The sequence below is a fragment of the Lissotriton vulgaris genome, chromosome 1_1 (assembly GCF_964263255.1).
Source record: "Lissotriton vulgaris chromosome 1_1, aLisVul1.2, whole genome shotgun sequence".
Classification (NCBI taxonomy): Eukaryota; Metazoa; Chordata; class Amphibia; order Caudata; family Salamandridae; genus Lissotriton; species Lissotriton vulgaris.
The window spans coordinates 232,546,716-232,566,342 of NC_141685.1; the positions used below are offsets into that span (position 1 = coordinate 232,546,716).

Below are 19,627 nucleotides of genomic sequence, written 5' to 3' on the forward strand. Positions count from 1 at the left end.
CAAATTCCTCTCACATGCTAAAGAATACCTGAACCCTTTTGATTAAACCACTTTAGTTGTTATAATGAGACCATATTTGAAAGCCATCTGTGATTTTTCTGTTCTTACTCTGCAATGACCTTGGCAATGACAAGTTAAAAATAAAATGTATGCAAATTTTATAATGGAGAATGCGGGCATCGATCCCGCTACCTCTCGCATGCTAAGCGAGCGCTCTACCATTTGAGCTAATTCCCCTGTGTTTTTAATCTGCATAACATGAAAAAAGTAACCTCACTGCCTTCCTCACTTTATTTGAAGTCCAATTGCCCATAACAGTGTTCAGTTCACTCCTAACTTATGCCTTACCTCCACTTATGGGATGTTTTACAGTTCAGGTTGGCCTGTTTACTACTCAAATATGAGTGATATTGTGGTGTGTTCATCTAGACTCATACCCTACCTAATCTTGAAGTTAAATTTCCCACCAATGAGAAACCAAAGGAGATACCATTTTTGATAGTTATTGCATGTCTAATGCAAGAATAATCACCAGATTATGAGAGTCCAGCAAAAATGAGTCATTTTCGCCCAACGTGGGGCTCAAACCCACGACCATGAAATTAAGAGTCTCATGCTCTACCGACTGAGCTAGCCGGGCTCCCACTTCAAGATGGTATGCAGACTAATCATTTTTTATGAAGGAAATCCATTCCTGGACAATTTTTGGGAGTTATTGCATGTCTAATGCAATATTAATCTCCATATTATGAGAGTCAATGCAATATTCAGGCAAAAATTACTAGTTTTCGCCCAACGTGGGGCTCGAACCCACGACCCTGAGATTAAGAGTCTCATGCTCTACCGACTGAGCTAGCCAGGCTCCCACTTCAAGATGGTATGCAGACTAATCATTTTTTATGAAGGAAATCCATTCCTGGACAATTTTTGGGAGTTATTTCATGTCTAATGCAAGATTAATCTCCATATTATGAGAGTCAATGCAATATTCAGGCAAAAATTACTCGTTTTCGCCCAACATGGGGCTCGAACCCACAACCCTGAGATTAAGAGTCTTATGCTCTACCGACTGAGCTAGCCGGGTTCCCTCCTTAAGACAGTATGCAGACCAATCCCTTTTTGTGAAGAAAATCAAATCCTAGATATTCCTCTACTCTTGTTTTGTAAGGAAAGCCAGATTTATACATCCTTCAGAGGACAGAGTGTCAAAAAAAATAAGAGAAAATGAAAATTGAAGTTGTGAGAACTTCATTTTCAGATTGCATAAGAATTCAAATTCCTCTCACATGCTAAAGAATACCTGAACCCTTTTGATTAAACCACTTTAGTTTTTATAATGAGACCATATTTGAAAGCCATCTGTGATTTTTCTGTTCTTACTCTGCAATGACCTTGGCAATGACAAGTTAAAAATAAAATGTATGCAAATTTTATAATGGAGAATGCGGGCATCGATCCCGCTACCTCTCGCATGCTAAGCGAGCACTCTACCATTTGAGCTAATTCCCCTGTGTGTTTAATCTGCATAACATGAAAAAAGTAACCTCACTGCCTTCCACACTTTATTTGAAGTCCAATTGCCCATAACAGTGTTCAGTTCACTCCTAACTTATGCCTTACCTCCACTTATGGGATGTTTTACAGTTCAGGTTGGCCTGTTTACTACTCGAATATGAGTGATATTGTGGTGTGTTCATCTAGACTCATACCCTACCTAATCTTGAAGTTAAATTTCCCACCAATGAGAAACCAAGGGAGATACCATTTTTAATAGTTATTGCATGTCTAATGCAAGAATAATCACCAGATTATGAGAGTCCAGCAAAAATGACTCATTTTCGCCCAACGCTGGGCTCGAACCCACGACCATGAAATTAAGAGTCTCATGCTCTACCGACTGAGCTAGCCGGGCTCCCACTTCAAGATGGTATGCAGACTAATCATTTTTTATGAAGGAAATCCATTCCTGGACAATTTTTAGGAGTTATTGCATGTCTAATGCAATATTAATCTCCATATTATGAGAGTCAATGCAATATTCAGGCAAAAATTACTCATTTTCGCCCAACGTGGGGCTCAAACCCACAACCCTGAGATTAAGAGTCTCATGCTCTGCTGACTGAGCTAGCCGGGTTCCCTCCTTAAGACAGTATGCAGACCAATCCCTTTTTGTGAAGAAAATCAAATCCTGGATATTCCTCTACTCTTGTTTTGTAAGGAAAGCCAGATTTATACATCCTTCAGAGGACAGAGTGTCAAAAAAAATAAGAGAAAATGAAAATGGAAGTTGTGAGAACTTCATTTTGAGATTGCATAAGAATTCAAATTCCTCTCACATGCTAAAGAATACCTGAACCCTTTTGATTAAACCACTTTAGTTGTTATAATGAGACCATATTTGAAAGCCATCTGTGATTTTTCTGTTCTTACTCTGCAATGACCTTGGCAATGACAAGTTAAAAATAAAATGTATGCAAATTTTATAATGGAGAATGCGGGCATCGATCCCGCTACCTCTCGCATGCTAAGCGAGCGCTCTACCATTTGAGCTAATTCCCCTGTGTTTTTAATCTGCATAACATGAAAAAAGTAACCTCACTGCCTTCCTCACTTTATTTGAAGTCCAATTGCCCATAACAGTGTTCAGTTCACTCCTAACTTATGCCTTACCTCCACTTATGGGATGTTTTACAGTTCAGGTTGGCCTGTTTACTACTCGAATATGAGTGATATTGTGGTGTGTTCATCTAGACTCATACCCTACCTAATCTTGAAGTTAAATTTCCCACCAATGAGAAACCAAAGGAGATACCATTTTTGATAGTTATTGCATGTCTAATGCAAGAATAATCACCAGATTATGAGAGTCCAGCAAAAATGAGTCATTTTCGCCCAACGTGGGGCTCAAACCCACGACCATGAAATTAAGAGTCTCATGCTCTACCGACTGAGCTAGCCGGGCTCCCACTTCAAGATGGTATGCAGACTAATCATTTTTTATGAAGGAAATCCATTCCTGGACAATTTTTGGGAGTTATTGCATGTCTAATGCAATATTAATCTCCATATTATGAGAGTCAATGCAATATTCAGGCAAAAATTACTAGTTTTCGCCCAACGTGGGGCTCGAACCCACGACCCTGAGATTAAGAGTCTCATGCTCTACCGACTGAGCTAGCCAGGCTCCCACTTCAAGATGGTATGCAGACTAATCATTTTTTATGAAGGAAATCCATTCCTGGACAATTTTTGGGAGTTATTTCATGTCTAATGCAAGATTAATCTCCATATTATGAGAGTCAATGCAATATTCAGGCAAAAATTACTCGTTTTCGCCCAACATGGGGCTCGAACCCACAACCCTGAGATTAAGAGTCTCATGCTCTACCGACTGAGCTAGCCGGGTTCCCTCCTTAAGACAGTATGCAGACCAATCCCTTTTTGTGAAGAAAATCAAATCCTGGATATTCCTCTACTCTTGTTTTGTAAGGAAAGCCAGATTTATACATCCTTCAGAGGACAGAGTGTCAAAAAAAATAAGGGAAAATGAAAATGGAAGTTGTGAGAACTTCATTTTCAGATTGCATAAGAATTCAAATTCCTCTCACATGCTAAAGAATACCTGAACCCTTTTGATTAAACCACTTTAGTTTTTATAATGAGACCATATTTGAAAGCCATCTGTGATTTTTCTGTTCTTACTCTGCAATGACCTTGGCAATGACAAGTTAAAAATAAAATGTATGCAAATTTTATAATGGAGAATGCGGGCATCGATCCCGCTACCTCTCGCATGCTAAGCGAGCGCTCTACCATTTGAGCTAATTCCCCTGTGTGTTTAATCTGCATAACATGAAAAAAGTAACCTCACTGCCTTCCACACTTTATTTGAAGTCCAATTGCCCATAACAGTGTTCAGTTCACTCCTAACTTATGCCTTACCTCCACTTATGGGATGTTTTACAGTTCAGGTTGGCCTGTTTACTACTCGAATATGAGTGATATTGTGGTGTGTTCATCTAGACTCATACCCTACCTAATCTTGAAGTTAAATTTCCCACCAATGAGAAACCAAGGGAGATAACATTTTTGATAGTTATTGCATGTCTAATGCAAGAATAATCACCAGATTATGAGAGTCCAGCAAAAATGACTCATTTTCGCCCAACGCTGGGCTCGAACCCACGACCATGAAATTAAGAGTCTCATGCTCTACCGACTGAGCTAGCCGGGCTCCCACTTCAAGATGGTATGCAGACTAATCATTTTTTATGAAGGAAATCCATTCCTGGACAATTTTTAGGAGTTATTGCATGTCTAATGCAATATTAATCTCCATATTATGAGAGTCAATGCAATATTCAGGAAAAAATTACTCATTTTCGCCCAACGTGGGGCTCGAACCCACGACCATGAGATTAAGAGTCTCATGCTCTACCGACTGAGCTAGCCGGGTTCCCTCCTTAAGACAGTATGCAGACCAATCCCTTTTTGTGAAGAAAATCAAATCCTGGATATTCCTCTACTCTTGTTTTGCAAGGAAAGCCAGATTTATACATCCTTCAGAGGACAGAGTGTCAAAAAAAATAAGAGAAAATGAAAACGGAAGTTGTGAGAACTTCATTTTGAGATTGCATAAGAATTCAAATTCCTCTCACATGCTAAAGAATACCTGAACCCTTTTGATTAAACCACTTTAGTTGTTATAATGAGACCATATTTGAAAGCCATCTGTGATTTTTCTGTTCTTACTCTGCAATGACCTTGGCAATGACAAGTTAAAAATAAAATGTATGCAAATTTTATAATGGAGAATGCGGTCATCGATCCCGCTACCTCTCGCATGCTAAGCGAGCGCTCTACCATTTGAGCTAATTCCCCTGTGTTTTTAATCTGCATAACATGAAAATGCAAGAATAATCACCAGATTATGAGAGTCCAGCAAAAATTACTCATTTTCGCCCAACGTGGGGCTCGAACCCACGACCCTGAGATTAAGAGTCTCATGCTCTACCGACTGAGCTAGCCGGGCTCCCACTTCAAGATGGTATGCAGACTAATCATTTTTTATGAAGGAAATGAATTCCTGGACAATTTTTGGGAGTTATTGCAGGTCTAATGCAAGATTAATCTCCATATTATGAGAGTCAATGCAATATTCAGGCAAAAATTACTCGTTTTCGCCCAACGTGGGGCTTGAACCAACGACCCTGAGATTAGGAGTCTCATGTTCTACCGACTGAGCTAGCCGGGCTCCCTCCTTAAGTCAGTATGCAGACCAATCCCTTTATGTGAAGAAAATCAAATCCTGGATATTCCTCTACTCTTGTTTTGCAAGGAAAGCCAGATTTATACATCCTTCAGAGGACAGAATGTCAAAAAAAATAAGAGAAAATGAAAACGGAAGTTGTGAGAACTTCATTTTGAGATTGCATAAGAATTCAAATTCCTCTCACATGCTAAAGAATACCTGAACCCTTTTGATTAAACCACTTTAGTTGTTATAATGAGACCATATTTGAAAGCCATCTGTGATTTTTCTGTTCTTACTCTGCAATGACCTTGTCAATGACAAGTTAAAAATAAAATGTATGCAAATTTTATAATGGAGAATGCGGGCATCGATCCCGCTACCTCTCGCATGCTAAGCGAGCACTCTACCATTTGAGCTAATTCCCCTGTGTGTTTAATCTGCATAACATGAAAAAATTAATCTGACTGCCTTCCACACTTTATTTGAAGTCCAATTGCCCATAACAGTGTTCAGTTCACTCCTAACTTATGCCTTACCTCCACTTATGGGATGTTTTACAGTTCAGGTTGGCATGTTTACTACTCGAATATGAGTGATATTGTGGTGTGTTCATCTAGACTCATACCCTACCTAATCTTGAAGTTAAATTTCCCACCAATGAGAAACCAAGGGAGATACCATTTTTGATAGTTATTGCATGTCTAATGCAAGAATAATCACCAGATTATGAGAGTCCAGCAAAAATGGCTCATTTTCGCCCAACGTGGGGCTCGAACCCACGACCCTGAGATTAAGAGTCTCATGCTCTAACGACTGAGCTAGCCGGGCTCCCACTTCAAGATGGTATGCAGACTAATCATTTTTTATGAAGGAAATCCATTCCTGGACAATTTTTGGGAGTTATTTCATGTCTAATGCAAGATTAATCTCCATATTATGAGAGTCAATGCAATATTCAGGCAAAAATTACTCGTTTTCGCCCAACATGGGGCTCGATCCCACAACCCTGAGATTAAGAGTCTCATGCTCTACCGACTGAGCTAGCCGGGCTCCCTTCTTAAGACAGTATGCAGACCAATCCCTTTTTGTGAAGAAAATCAAATCCTGGATATTCCTCTACTCTTGTTTTGCAAGGAAAGCCAGATTTATACATCCTTCAGAGGACAGAATGTCAAAAAAAATAAGAGAAAATGAAAACGGAAGTTGTGAGAACTTCATTTTGAGATTGCATAAGAATTCAAATTCCTCTCACATGCTAAAGAATACCTGAACCCTTTTGATTAAACCACTTTAGTTGTTATAATGAGACCATATTTGAAAGCCATCTGTGATTTTTCTGTTCTTACTCTGCAATGACCTTGGCAATGACAAGTTAAAAATAAAATGTATGCAAATTTTATAATGGAGAATGCGGTCATCGATCCCGCTACCTCTCGCATGCTAAGCGAGCGCTCTACCATTTGAGCTAATTCCCCTGTGTTTTTAATCTGCATAACATGAAAATGCAAGAATAATCACCAGATTATGAGAGTCCAGCAAAAATTACTCATTTTCGCCCAACGTGGGGCTCGAACCCACGACCCTGAGATTAAGAGTCTCATGCTCTACCGACTGAGCTAGCCGGGCTCCCACTTCAAGATGGTATGCAGACTAATCATTTTTTATGAAGGAAATCCATTCCTGGACAATTTTTGGGAGTTATTGCAGGTCTAATGCAAGATTAATCTCCATATTATGAGAGTCAATGCAATATTCAGGCAAAAATTACTCGTTTTCGCCCAACGTGGGGCTTGAACCAACGACCCTGAGATTAGGAGTCTCATGTTCTACCGACTGAGCTAGCCGGGCTCCCTCCTTAAGTCAGTATGCAGACCAATCCCTTTTTGTGAAGAAAATCAAATCCTGGATATTCCTCTACTCTTGTTTTGCAAGGAAAGCCAGATTTATACATCCTTCAGAGGACAGAATGTCAAAAAAAATAAGAGAAAATGAAAACGGAAGTTGTGAGAACTTCATTTTGAGATTGCATAAGAATTCAAATTCCTCTCACATGCTAAAGAATACCTGAACCCTTTTGATTAAACCACTTTAGTTGTTATAATGAGACCATATTTGAAAGCCATCTGTGATTTTTCTGTTCTTACTCTGCAATGACCTTGTCAATGACAAGTTAAAAATAAAATGTATGCAAATTTTATAATGGAGAATGCGGGCATCGATCCCGCTACCTCTCGCATGCTAAGCGAGCACTCTACCATTTGAGCTAATTCCCCTGTGTGTTTAATCTGCATAACATGAAAAAATTAATCTGACTGCCTTCCACACTTTATTTGAAATCCAATTGCCCATAACAGTGTTCAGTTCACTCCTAACTTATGCCTTACCTCCACTTATGGGATGTTTTACAGTTCAGGTTGGCCTGTTTACTACTCGAATATGAGTGATATTGTGGTGTGTTCATCTAGACTCATACCCTACCTAATCTTGAAGTTAAATTTCCCACCAATGAGAAACCAAGGGAGATACCATTTTTGATAGTTATTGCATGTCTAATGCAAGAATAATCACCAGATTATGAGAGTCCAGCAAAAATGACTCATTTTCGCCCAACGTGGGGCTCGAACCCACGACCCTGAGATTAAGAGTCTCATGCTCTAACGACTGAGCTAGCCGGGCTCCCACTTCAAGATGGTATGCAGACTAATCATTTTTTATGAAGGAAATCCATTCCTGGACAATTTTTGGGAGTTATTTCATGTCTAATGCAAGATTAATCTCCATATTATGAGAGTCAATGCAATATTCAGGCAAAAATTACTCGTTTTCGCCCAACATGGGGCTCGAACCCACAACCCTGAGATTAAGAGTCTCATGCTCTACCGACTGAGCTAGCCGGGCTCCCTTCTTAAGACAGTATGCAGACCAATCCCTTTTTGTGAAGAAAATCAAATCCTGGATATTCCTCTACTCTTGTTTTGCAAGGAAAGCCAGATTTATACATCCTTCAGAGGACAGAATGTCAAAAAAATAAGAGAAAATGAAAACGGAAGTTGTGAGAACTTCATTTTGAGATTGCATAAGAATTCAAATTCCTCTCACATGCTAAAGAATACCTGAACCCTTTTGATTAAACCACTTTAGTTGTTATAATGAGACCATATTTGAAAGCCATCTGTGATTTTTCTGTTCTTACTCTGCAATGACCTTGGCAATGACAAGTTAAAAATAAAATGTATGCAAATTTTATAATGGAGAATGCGGGCATTGATCCCACTACCTCTCGCATGCTAAGCAAGCACTCTACCATTTGAGCTAATTCCCCTGTGTGTTTAATCTGCATAACATGAAAAAAGTAACCTCACTGCCTTCCACACTTTATTTGAAGTCCAATTGCCCAAAACAGTGTTCAGTTCACTCCTAATTTATGCCTTACCTCCACTTATGGGATGTTTTACAGTTCAGGTTGGCCTGTTTACTACTCGAATATGAGTGATATTGTGGTGTGTTCATCTAGACTCATACCCTACCTAATCTTGAAGTTAAATTTCCCACCAATGAGAAACCAAGGGAGATACCATTTTTGATAGTTATTGCATGTCTAATGCAAGAATAATCACCAGATTATGAGAGTCCAGCAAAAATGACTCATTTTCGCCCAACGTGGGGCTCGAACCCACGACCCTGAGATTAAGAGTCTCATGCTCTACCGACTGAGCTAGCCGGGCTCCCACTTCAAGATGGTATGCAGACTAATCATTTTTTATGAAGGAAATCCATTCCTGGACAATTTTTGGGAGTTATTGCATGTCTAATGCAAGATTAATCTCCATATTATGAGAGTCAATGCAATATTCAGGCAAAAATTACTCGTTTTCGCCCAACGTGGGGCTCGAACCCACAACCCTGAGATTAGGAGTCTCATGCTCTACCGACTGAGCTAGCCGGGTTCCCTCCTTAAGACAGTATGCAGACCAATCCCTTTTTGTGAAGAAAATCAAATCCTGGATATTCCTCTACTCTTGTTTTGTAAGGAAAGCCAGATTTATACATCCTTCAGAGGACAGAGTGTCAAAAAAAATAAGAGAAAATGAAAATGGAAGTTGTGAAAACTTCATTTTGAGATTGCATAAGAATTCAAATTCCTCTCACATGCTAAAGAATACCTGAACCCTTTTGATTAAACCACTTTAGTTGTTATAATGAGACCATATTTGAAAGCCATCTGTGATTTTTCTGTTCTTACTCTGCAATGACCTTGGCAATGACATGTTAAAAATAAAATGTATGCAAATTTTATAATGGAGAATGCGGGCATCGATCCCGCTACTTCTCGCATGCTAAGCGAGCGCTCTACCATTTGAGCTAATTCCCCTGTGTTTTTAATCTGCATAACATGAAAAAAGTAACCTCACTGCCTTCCTCACTTTATTTGAAGTCCAATTGCCCATAACAGTGTTCAGTTCACTCCTAACTTATGCCTTACCTCCACTTATGGGATGTTTTACAGTTCAGGTTGGCCTGTTTACTACTCGAATATGAGTGATATTGTGGTGTGTTCATCTGGACTCATACCCTACCTAATCTTGAAGTTAAATTTCCCACCAATGAGAAACCAAGGGAGATACCATTTTTGATAGTTATTGCATGTCTAATGCAAGAATAATCACCAGATTATGAGAGTCCAGCAGAAATGAGTCATTTTCGCCCAACGTGGGGCTCAAACCCACGACCATGAAATTAAGAGTCTCATGCTCTACCGACTGAGCTAGCCGGGCTCCCACTTCAAGATGGTATGCAGACTAATCCTTTTTTATGAAGGAAATCCATTCCTGGACAATTTTTGGGAGTTATTGCATGTCTAATGCAAGATTAATCTCCATATTATGAGAGTCAATGCAATATTCAGGCAAAAATTACTCGTTTTCGCCCAACGTGGGGCTCGAACCCACGACCCTGAGATTAAGAGTCTCATGCTCTACCGACTGAGCTAGCCAGGCTCCCACTTCAAGATGGTATGCAGACTAATCATTTTTTATGAAGGAAATCCATTCCTGGACAATTTTTGGGAGTTATTGCATGTCTAATGCAATATTAATCTCCATATTATGAGAGTCAATGCAATATTCAGGCAAAAATTACTAGTTTTCGCCCAACGTGGGGCTCGAACCCACAACCCTGAGATTAAGAGTCTCATGCTCTACCGACTGAGCTAGCCGGGTTCCCTCCTTAAGACAGTATGCAGACCAATCCCTTTTTGTGAAGAAAATCAAATCCTGGATATTCCTCTACTCTTGTTTTGTAAGGAAAGCCAGATTTATACATCCTTCAGAGGTTGGCCTGTTTACTACTCGAATATGAGTGATATTGTGGTGTGTTCATCTAGACTCTTACCCTACCTAATCTTGAAGTTAAATTTCCCACCAATGAGAAACCAAGGGAGATACCATTTTTGATAGTTATTGCATGTCTAATGCAAGAATAATCACCAGATTATGAGAGTCCAGCAAAAATGACTCATTTTCGCCCAACGTGGGGCTCGAACCCACGACCCTGAGATTAAGAGATTCATGCTCTACCGACTGAGCTAGCCGGGCTCCCACTTCAAGATGGTATGCAGACTAATCATTTTTTATGAAGGAAATCCATTCCTGGACAATTTTTGGGAGTTATTTCATGTCTAATGCAAGATTAATCTCCATATTATGAGAGTCAATGCAATATTCAGGCAAAAATTACTCGTTTTCGCCCAACATGGAGCTCAAACCCACAACCCTGAGATTAAGAGTCTCATGCTCTACCGACTGAGCTAGCCGGGCTCCCTTCTTAAGACAGTATGCAGACCAATCCCTTTTTGTGAAGAAAATCAAATCCTGGATATTCCTCTACTCTTGTTTTGCAAGGAAAGCCAGATTTATACATCCTTCAGAGGACAGAATGTCAAAAAAAAGAAGAGAAAATGAAAATTGAAGTTGTGAGAACTTCATTTTGAGATTGCATAAGAATTCAAATTCCTCTCACATGCTAAAGAATACCTGAACCCTTTTGATTAAACCACTTTAGTTGTTATAATGAGACCATATTTGAAAGCCATCTGTGATTTTTCTGTTCTTACTCTGCAATGACCTTGGCAATGACAAGTTAAAAATAAAATGTATGCAAATTTTATAATGGAGAATGCGGGCATCGATCCCGCTACCTCTCGCATGCTAAGCGAGCGCTCTACCATTTGAGCTAATTCCCCTGTGTTTTTAATCTGCATAACATGAAAAAAGTAACCTCACTGCCTTCCACACTTTATTTGAAGTTCAATTGCCCATAACAGTGTTCAGTTCACTCCTAACTTATGCCTTACCTCCACTTATGGGATGTTTTACAGTTCAGGTTGGCCTGTTTACTACTCGAATATGAGTGATATTGTGGTGTGTTCATCTAGACTCATACCCTACCTAATCTTGAAGTTAAATTTCCCACCAATGAGAAACCAAGGGAGATACCATTTTTGATAGTTATTGCATGTCTAATGCAAGAATAATCACCAGATTATGAGAGTCCAGCAAAAATGACTCATTTTCGCCCAACGCTGGGCTCGAACCCACGACCATGAAATTAAGAGTCTCATGCTCTACCGACTGAGCTAGCCGGGCTCCCACTTCAAGATGGTATGCAGACTAATCATTTTTTATGAAGGAAATCCATTCCTGGACAATTTTTAGGAGTTATTGCATGTCTAATGCAATATTAATCTCCATATTATGAGAGTCAATGCAATATTCAGGAAAAAATTACTCATTTTCGCCCAACGTGGGGCTCGAACCCACGACCATGAGATTAAGAGTCTCATGCTCTACCGACTGAGCTAGCCGGGTTCCCTCCTTAAGACAGTATGCAGACCAATCCCTTTTTGTGAAGAAAATCAAATCCTGGATATTCCTCTACTCTTGTTTTGCAAGGAAAGCCAGATTTATACATCCTTCAGAGGACAGAGTGTCAAAAAAAATAAGAGAAAATGAAAATGGAAGTTGTGAGAACTTCAGTTTGAGATTGCATAAGAATTCAAATTCCTCTCACATGCTAAAGAATACCTGAACCCTTTTGATTAAACCACTTTAGTTGTTATAATGAGGCCATATTTGAAAGCCATCTGTGATATTTCTGTTCTTACTCTGCAATGACCTTGGCAATGACAAGTTAAAAATAAAATGTATGCAAATTTTATAATGGAGAATGCGGGCATCGATCCCGCTACCTCTCGCATGCTAAGCGAGCGCTCTACCATTTGAGCTAATTCCCCTGTGTTTTTAATCTGCATTACATGAAAAAAGTAACCTCACTGCCTTCCACACTTTATTTGAAGTCCAATTGCCCATAACAGTGTTCAGTTCACTCCTAACTTATGCCTTACCTCCACTTATGGGATGTTTTACAGTTCAGGTTGGCCTGTTTACTACTCGAATATGAGTGATATTGTGGTGTGTTCATCTAGACTCATACCCTACCTAATCTTGAAGTTAAATTTCCCACCAATGAGAAACCAAGGGAGATACCATTTTTGATAGTTATTGCATGTCTAATGCAAGAATAATCACCAGATTATGAGAGTCCAGCAAAAATGACTCATTTTCGCCCAACGCTGGGCTCGAACCCACGACCATGAAATTAAGAGTCTCATGCTCTACCGACTGAGCTAGCCGGGCTCCCACTTCAAGATGGTATGCAGACTAATCATTTTTTATGAAGGAAATCCATTCCTGGACAATTTTTAGGAGTTATTGCATGTCTAATGCAATATTAATCTCCATATTATGAGAGTCAATGCAATATTCAGGAAAAAATTACTCATTTTCGCCCAACGTGGGGCTCGAACCCACGACCATGAGATTAAGAGTCTCATGCTCTACCGACTGAGCTAGCCGGGTTCCCTCCTTAAGACAGTATGCAGACCAATCCCTTTTTGTGAAGAAAATCAAATCCTGGATATTCCTCTACTCTTGTTTTGCAAGGAAAGCCAGATTTATACATCCTTCAGAGGACAGAATGTCAAAAAAAATAAGAGAAAATGAAAACGGAAGTTGTGAGAACTTCATTTTGAGATTGCATAAGAATTCAAATTCCTCTCACATGCTAAAGAATACCTGAACCCTTTTGATTAAACCACTTTAGTTGTTATAATGAGACCATATTTGAAAGCCATCTGTGATTTTTCTGTTCTTACTCTGCAATGACCTTGGCAATGACAAGTTAAAAATAAAATGTATGCAAATTTTATAATGGAGAATGCGGTCATCGATCCCGCTACCTCTCGCATGCTAAGCGAGCGCTCTACCATTTGAGCTAATTCCCCTGTGTTTTTAATCTGCATAACATGAAAATGCAAGAATAATCACCAGATTATGAGAGTCCAGCAAAAATTACTCATTTTCGCCCAACGTGGGGCTCGAACCCACGACCCTGAGATTAAGAGTCTCATGCTCTACCGACTGAGCTAGCCGGTTTCCCACTTCAAGACGGTATGCAGACTAATCATTTTTTATGAAGGAAATCCATTCCTGGACAATTTTTGGGAGTTATTGCAGGTCTAATGCAAGATTAATCTCCATATTATGAGAGTCAATGCAATATTCAGGCAAAAATTACTCGTTTTCGCCCAACGTGGGGCTTGAACCAACGACCCTGAGATTAGGAGTCTCATGTTCTACCGACTGAGCTAGCCGGGCTCCCTCCTTAAGTCAGTATGCAGACCAATCCCTTTTTGTGAAGAAAATCAAATCCTGGATATTCCTCTACTCTTGTTTTGCAAGGAAAGCCAGATTTATACATCCTTCAGAGGACAGAATGTCAAAAAAAATAAGAGAAAATGAAAACGGAAGTTGTGAGAACTTCATTTTGAGATTGCATAAGAATTCAAATTCCTCTCACATGCTAAAGAATACCTGAACCCTTTTGATTAAACCACTTTAGTTGTTATAATGAGACCATATTTGAAAGCCATCTGTGATTTTTCTGTTCTTACTCTGCAATGACCTTGTCAATGACAAGTTAAAAATAAAATGTATGCACATTTTATAATGGAGAATGCGGGCATCGATCCCGCTACCTCTCGCATGCTAAGCAAGCACTCTACCATTTGAGCTAATTCCCCTGTGTGTTTAATCTGCATAACATGAAAAAATTAATCTGACTGCCTTCCACACTTTATTTGAAGTCCAATTGCCCATAACAGTGTTCAGTTCACTCCTAACTTATGCCTTACCTCCACTTATGGGATGTTTTACAGTTCAGGTTGGCCTGTTTACTACTCGAATATGAGTGATATTGTGGTGTGTTCATCTAGACTCATACCCTACCTAATCTTGAAGTTAAATTTCCCACCAATGAGAAACCAAGGGAGATACCATTTTTGATAGTTATTGCATGTCTAATGCAAGAATAATCACCAGATTATGAGAGTCCAGCAAAAATGACTCATTTTCGCCCAACGTGGGGCTCGAACCCACGACCCTGAGATTAAGAGTCTCATGCTCTAACGACTGAGCTAGCCGGGCTCCCACTTCAAGATGGTACGCAGACTAATCATTTTTTATGAAGGAAATCCATTCCTGGACAATTTATGGGAGTTATTTCATGTCTAATGCAAGATTAATCTCCATATTATGAGAGTCAATGCAATATTCAGGCAAAAATTACTCGTTTTCGCCCAACATGGGGCTCGAACCCACAACCCTGAGATTAAGAGTCTCATGCTCTACCGACTGAGCTAGCCGGGCTCCCTTCTTAAGACAGTATGCAGACCAATCCCTTTTTGTGAAGAAAATCAAATCCTGGATATTCCTCTACTCTTGTTTTGCAAGGAAAGCCAGATTTATACATCCTTCAGAGGACAGAATGTCAAAAAAAATAAGAGAAAATGAAAACGGAAGTTGTGAGAACTTCATTTTGAGATTGCATAAGAATTCAAATTCCTCTCACATGCTAAAGAATACCTGAACCCTTTTGATTAAACCACTTTAGTTGTTATAATGAGACCATATTTGAAAGCCATCTGTGATTTTTCTGTTCTTACTCTGCAATGACCTTGGCAATGACAAGTTAAAAATAAAATGTATGCAAATTTTATAATGGAGAATGCGGGCATTGATCCCACTACCTCTCGCATGCTAAGCAAGCACTATACCATTTGAGCTAATTCCCCTGTGTGTTTAATCTGCATAACATGAAAAAAGTAACCTCACTGCCTTCCACACTTTATTTGAAGTCCAATTGCCCAAAACAGTGTTCAGTTCACTCCTAATTTATGCCTTACCTCCACTTATGGGATGTTTTACAGTTCAGGTTGGCCTGTTTACTACTCGAATATGAGTGATATTGTGGTGTGTTCATCTAGACTCATACCCTACCTAATCTTGAAGTTAAATTTCCCACCAATGAGAAACCAAGGGAGATACCATTTTTGATAGTTATTGCATGTCTAATGCAAGAATAATCACCAGATTATGAGAGTCCAGCAAAAATGACTCATTTTCGCCCAACGTGGGGCTCGAACCCACGACCCTGAGATCAAGAGTCTCATGCTCTACCGACTGAGCTAGCCGGGCTCCCACTTCAAGATGGTATGCAGACTAATCATTTTTTATGAAGGAAATCCATTCCTGGACAATTTTTGGGAGTTATTGCATGTCTAATGCAAGATTAATCTCCATATTATGAGAGTCAATGCAATATTCAGGCAAAAATTACTCGTTTTCGCCCAACGTGGGGCTCGAACCCACAACCCTGAGATTAGGAGTCTCATGCTCTACCGACTGAGCTAGCCGGGTTCCCTCCTTAAGACAGTATGCAGACCAATCCCTTTTTGTGAAGAAAATCAAATCCTGGATATTCCTCTACTCTTGTTTTGTAAGGAAAGCCAGATTTATACATCCTTCAGAGGACAGAGTGTCAAAAAAAATAAGAGAAAATGAAAATGGAAGTTGTGAAAACTTCATTTTGAGATTGCATAAGAATTCAAATTCCTCTCACATGCTAAAGAATACCTGAACCCTTTTGATTAAACCACTTTAGTTGTTATAATGAGACCATATTTGAAAGCCATCTGTGATTTTTCTGTTCTTACTCTGCAATGACCTTGGCAATGACATGTTAAAAATAAAATGTATGCAAATTTTATAATGGAGAATGCGGGCATCGATCCCGCTACTTCTCGCATGCTAAGCGAGCGCTCTACCATTTGAGCTAATTCCCCTGTGTTTTTAATCTGCATAACATGAAAAAAGTAACCTCACTGCCTTCCTCACTTTATTTGAAGTCCAATTGCCCATAACAGTGTTCAGTTCACTCCTAACTTATGCCTTACCTCCACTTATGGGATGTTTTACAGTTCAGGTTGGCCTGTTTACTACTCGAATATGAGTGATATTGTGGTGTGTTCATCTGGACTCATACCCTACCTAATCTTGAAGTTAAATTTCCCACCAATGAGAAACCAAGGGAGATACCATTTTTGATAGTTATTGCATGTCTAATGCAAGAATGATCACCAGATTATGAGAGTCCAGCAAAAATGAGTCATTTTCGCCCAACGTGGGGCTCAAACCCACGACCATGAAATTAAGAGTCTCATGCTCTACCGACTGAGCTAGCCGGGCTCCCACTTCAAGATGGTATGCAGACTAATCATTTTTTATGAAGAAAATCCATTCCTGGACAATTTTTGGGAGTTATTTCATGTCTAATGCAAGATTAATCTCCATATTATGAGAGTCAATGCAATATTCAGGCAAAAATTACTCGTTTTCGCCCAACATGGGGCTCGAACCCACAACCCTGAGATTAAGAGTCTCATGCTCTACCGACTGAGCTAGCCGGGCTCCCTTCTTAAGACAGTATGCAGACCAATCCCTTTTTGTGAAGAAAATCAAATCCTGGATATTCCTCTACTCTTGTTTTGCAAGGAAAGCCAGATTTATACATCCTTCAGAGGACAGAATGTCAAAAAAAATAAGAGAAAATGAAAATGGAAGTTGTGAGAACTTCATTTTGAGATTGCATAAGAATTCAAATTCTTCTCACATGCTAAAGAATACCTGAACCCTTTTGATTAAACCACTTTAGTTGTTATAATGAGACCATATTTGAAAGCCATCTGTGATTTTTCTGTTCTTACTCTGCAATGACCTTGGCAATGACAAGTTAAAAATAAAATGTATGCAAATTTTATAATGGAGAATGCAGGCATCGATCCCGCTACCTCTCGCATGCTAAGCGAGCGCTCTACCATTTGAGCTAATTCCCCTGTGTGTTTAATCTGCATAACATGAAAAAAGTAACCTTACTGCCTTCCACACTTTATTTGAAGTCCAATTGCCCATAACAGTGTTAAGTTCACTCCTAACCTATGCCTTACCTCCACTTATGGGATGTTTTACAGTTCAGGTTGGCCTGTTTACTACTCGAATATGAGTGATATTGCGGTGTGTTCATCTAGACTCATACCCTAGCTAATCTTGAAGTTAAATTTCCCACCAATGAGAAACCAAGGGAGATACCATTTTTGATAGTTATTGCATGTCTAATGCAAGAATAATCACCAGATTATGAGAGTCCAGCAAAAATTACTCATTTTCGCCCAACGTGGGGCTCGAACCCACGACCCTGAGATTAAGAGTCTCATGCTCTACCGACTGAGCTAGCCGGGCTCCCACTTCAAGATGGTATGCAGACTAATCATTTTTTATGAAGGAAATCCATTCCAGGACAATTTTTGGGAGTTATTGCACGTCTAATGCAAGATTAATCTCCATATTATGAGAGTCAATGCAATATTCAGGCAAAAATTACTCATTTTCACCCAACGTGGGGCTCGAACCCACGACCCTGAGATCAAGAGTCTCATGCTCTACCGACTGAGCTAGCCGGGTTCCCTCCTTAAGACAGTATGCAGACCAATCCCTTTTTGTGAAGAAAATCAAATCCTGGATATTCCTCTACTCTTGTTTTGCAAGGAAATCCAGATTTATACATCCTTCAGAGGACAGAGTGTCAAAAAAAATAAGAGAAAATGAAAATGGAAGTTGTGAGAACTTCATTTTGAGATTGCATAAGAATTCAAATTCCTCTCACATGCTAAAGAATACCTGAACCCTTTTGATTAACCCACTTTAGTTGTTATAATGAGACCATATTTGAAAGCCATCTGTGATTTTTCTGTTCTTACTCTGCAATGACCTTGGCAATGACAAGTTAAAAATAAAATGTATGCAAATTTTATAATGGAGAATGCTGGAATCGATCCCGCTACCTCTCGCATGCTAAGCGAGCGCTCTACCATTTGAGCTAATTCCCCTGTGTGTTTAATCTGCATAACATGAAAAAAGTAACCTTACTGCCTTCCACACTTTATTTGAAGTCCAATTGCCCATAACAGTGTTAAGTTCACTCCTAACTTATGCCTTACCTCCACTTATGGGATGTTTTACAGTTCAGGTTGGCCTGTTTACTACTCGAATATGAGTGATATTGCGGTGTGTTCATCTAGACTCATACCCTAGCTAATCTTGAAGTTAAATTTCCCACCAATGAGAAACCAAGGGAGATACCATTTCTGATAGTTATTGCATGTCTAATGCAAGAATATTCACCAGATTATGAGAGTCAATGCAATAATCCAGCAAAAATTACTCATTTTCGCCCAACGTGCGGCTCGAACCCACGACCCTGAGATTAAGAGTCTCATGCTCTACCGACTGAGCTAGCCGGGCTCCCACTTCAAGATCGTATGCAGACTAATCATTTTTTATGAAGGAAATCCATTCCTGGACAATTTTTGGGAGTTATTGCAGGTCTAGTGCAAGATTAATCTCCATATTATGAGAGTCAATGCAATATTCAGGCAAAAATTACTCGTTTTTGCCCAACGTGGGGCTCGAACCCAAGACCCTGAGATGAAGAGTCTCATGCTCTACCGACTGAGCTAGCCGGGCTCCCTCCTTAAGACAGTATGCAGACCAATCCCTTTTTGTGAAGAAAATCAAATCCTGGATATTCCTCTACTCTTGTTTTGCAAGGAAAGCCAGATTTATACATCCCTTAGAGGACAGAATGTCAAAAAAAATAAGAGAAAATGAAAACGGAAGTTGTGAGAACTTCATTTTGAGATTGCATAAGAATTAAAATTCCTCTCACATGCTAAAGAATACCTGAACCCTTTTGATTAAACCACTTTAGTTGTTATAATGAGACCATATTTGAAAGCCATCTGTGATTTTTCTGTTCTTACTCTGCAATGACCTTGGCAATGACAAGTTAAAAATAAAATGTATGCAAATTTTATAATGGAGAATGCGGGCATCGATCCCGCTACCTCTCGCATGCTAAGCG

The 19,627-nt window shown here is 39.5% G+C and overlaps 14 non-coding genes across 14 annotated transcripts; all 14 read right to left on the reverse strand.

Moving 5' to 3' along the window:
• Nucleotides 1-164: 164 nt before the first annotated feature.
• On the reverse strand, nt 165-237 carry TRNAA-AGC (transfer RNA alanine (anticodon AGC)). Its single transcript has one exon. It is a non-coding gene; the product is annotated as a tRNA-Ala (tRNA).
• A 2,249-nt stretch (nt 238-2,486) lies between these two features.
• On the reverse strand, nt 2,487-2,559 carry TRNAA-AGC (transfer RNA alanine (anticodon AGC)). Its single transcript has one exon. It is a non-coding gene; the product is annotated as a tRNA-Ala (tRNA).
• Nucleotides 2,560-3,758: 1,199 nt separating this feature from the next.
• Nucleotides 3,759-3,831, reverse strand: TRNAA-AGC (transfer RNA alanine (anticodon AGC)). The gene has a single exon. It is a non-coding gene; the product is annotated as a tRNA-Ala (tRNA).
• A 1,128-nt stretch (nt 3,832-4,959) lies between these two features.
• On the reverse strand, nt 4,960-5,032 carry TRNAK-CUU (transfer RNA lysine (anticodon CUU)). The gene has a single exon. It is a non-coding gene; the product is annotated as a tRNA-Lys (tRNA).
• Nucleotides 5,033-5,181: 149 nt separating this feature from the next.
• On the reverse strand, nt 5,182-5,254 carry TRNAR-CCU (transfer RNA arginine (anticodon CCU)). Its single transcript has one exon. It is a non-coding gene; the product is annotated as a tRNA-Arg (tRNA).
• A 1,553-nt stretch (nt 5,255-6,807) lies between these two features.
• TRNAK-CUU (transfer RNA lysine (anticodon CUU)) lies at nt 6,808-6,880 on the reverse strand. Its single transcript has one exon. It is a non-coding gene; the product is annotated as a tRNA-Lys (tRNA).
• Nucleotides 6,881-7,029: 149 nt separating this feature from the next.
• On the reverse strand, nt 7,030-7,102 carry TRNAR-CCU (transfer RNA arginine (anticodon CCU)). Its single transcript has one exon. It is a non-coding gene; the product is annotated as a tRNA-Arg (tRNA).
• Nucleotides 7,103-8,906: 1,804 nt separating this feature from the next.
• On the reverse strand, nt 8,907-8,979 carry TRNAK-CUU (transfer RNA lysine (anticodon CUU)). Its single transcript has one exon. It is a non-coding gene; the product is annotated as a tRNA-Lys (tRNA).
• A 149-nt stretch (nt 8,980-9,128) lies between these two features.
• On the reverse strand, nt 9,129-9,201 carry TRNAR-CCU (transfer RNA arginine (anticodon CCU)). The gene has a single exon. It is a non-coding gene; the product is annotated as a tRNA-Arg (tRNA).
• Nucleotides 9,202-11,422: 2,221 nt separating this feature from the next.
• Nucleotides 11,423-11,495, reverse strand: TRNAA-AGC (transfer RNA alanine (anticodon AGC)). Its single transcript has one exon. It is a non-coding gene; the product is annotated as a tRNA-Ala (tRNA).
• Nucleotides 11,496-12,472: 977 nt separating this feature from the next.
• TRNAA-AGC (transfer RNA alanine (anticodon AGC)) lies at nt 12,473-12,545 on the reverse strand. Its single transcript has one exon. It is a non-coding gene; the product is annotated as a tRNA-Ala (tRNA).
• Nucleotides 12,546-13,895: 1,350 nt separating this feature from the next.
• On the reverse strand, nt 13,896-13,968 carry TRNAR-CCU (transfer RNA arginine (anticodon CCU)). The gene has a single exon. It is a non-coding gene; the product is annotated as a tRNA-Arg (tRNA).
• Nucleotides 13,969-15,995: 2,027 nt separating this feature from the next.
• TRNAR-CCU (transfer RNA arginine (anticodon CCU)) lies at nt 15,996-16,068 on the reverse strand. The gene has a single exon. It is a non-coding gene; the product is annotated as a tRNA-Arg (tRNA).
• Nucleotides 16,069-17,873: 1,805 nt separating this feature from the next.
• TRNAK-CUU (transfer RNA lysine (anticodon CUU)) lies at nt 17,874-17,946 on the reverse strand. Its single transcript has one exon. It is a non-coding gene; the product is annotated as a tRNA-Lys (tRNA).
• Between the last annotated feature and the right edge of the window lie 1,681 nt (nt 17,947-19,627).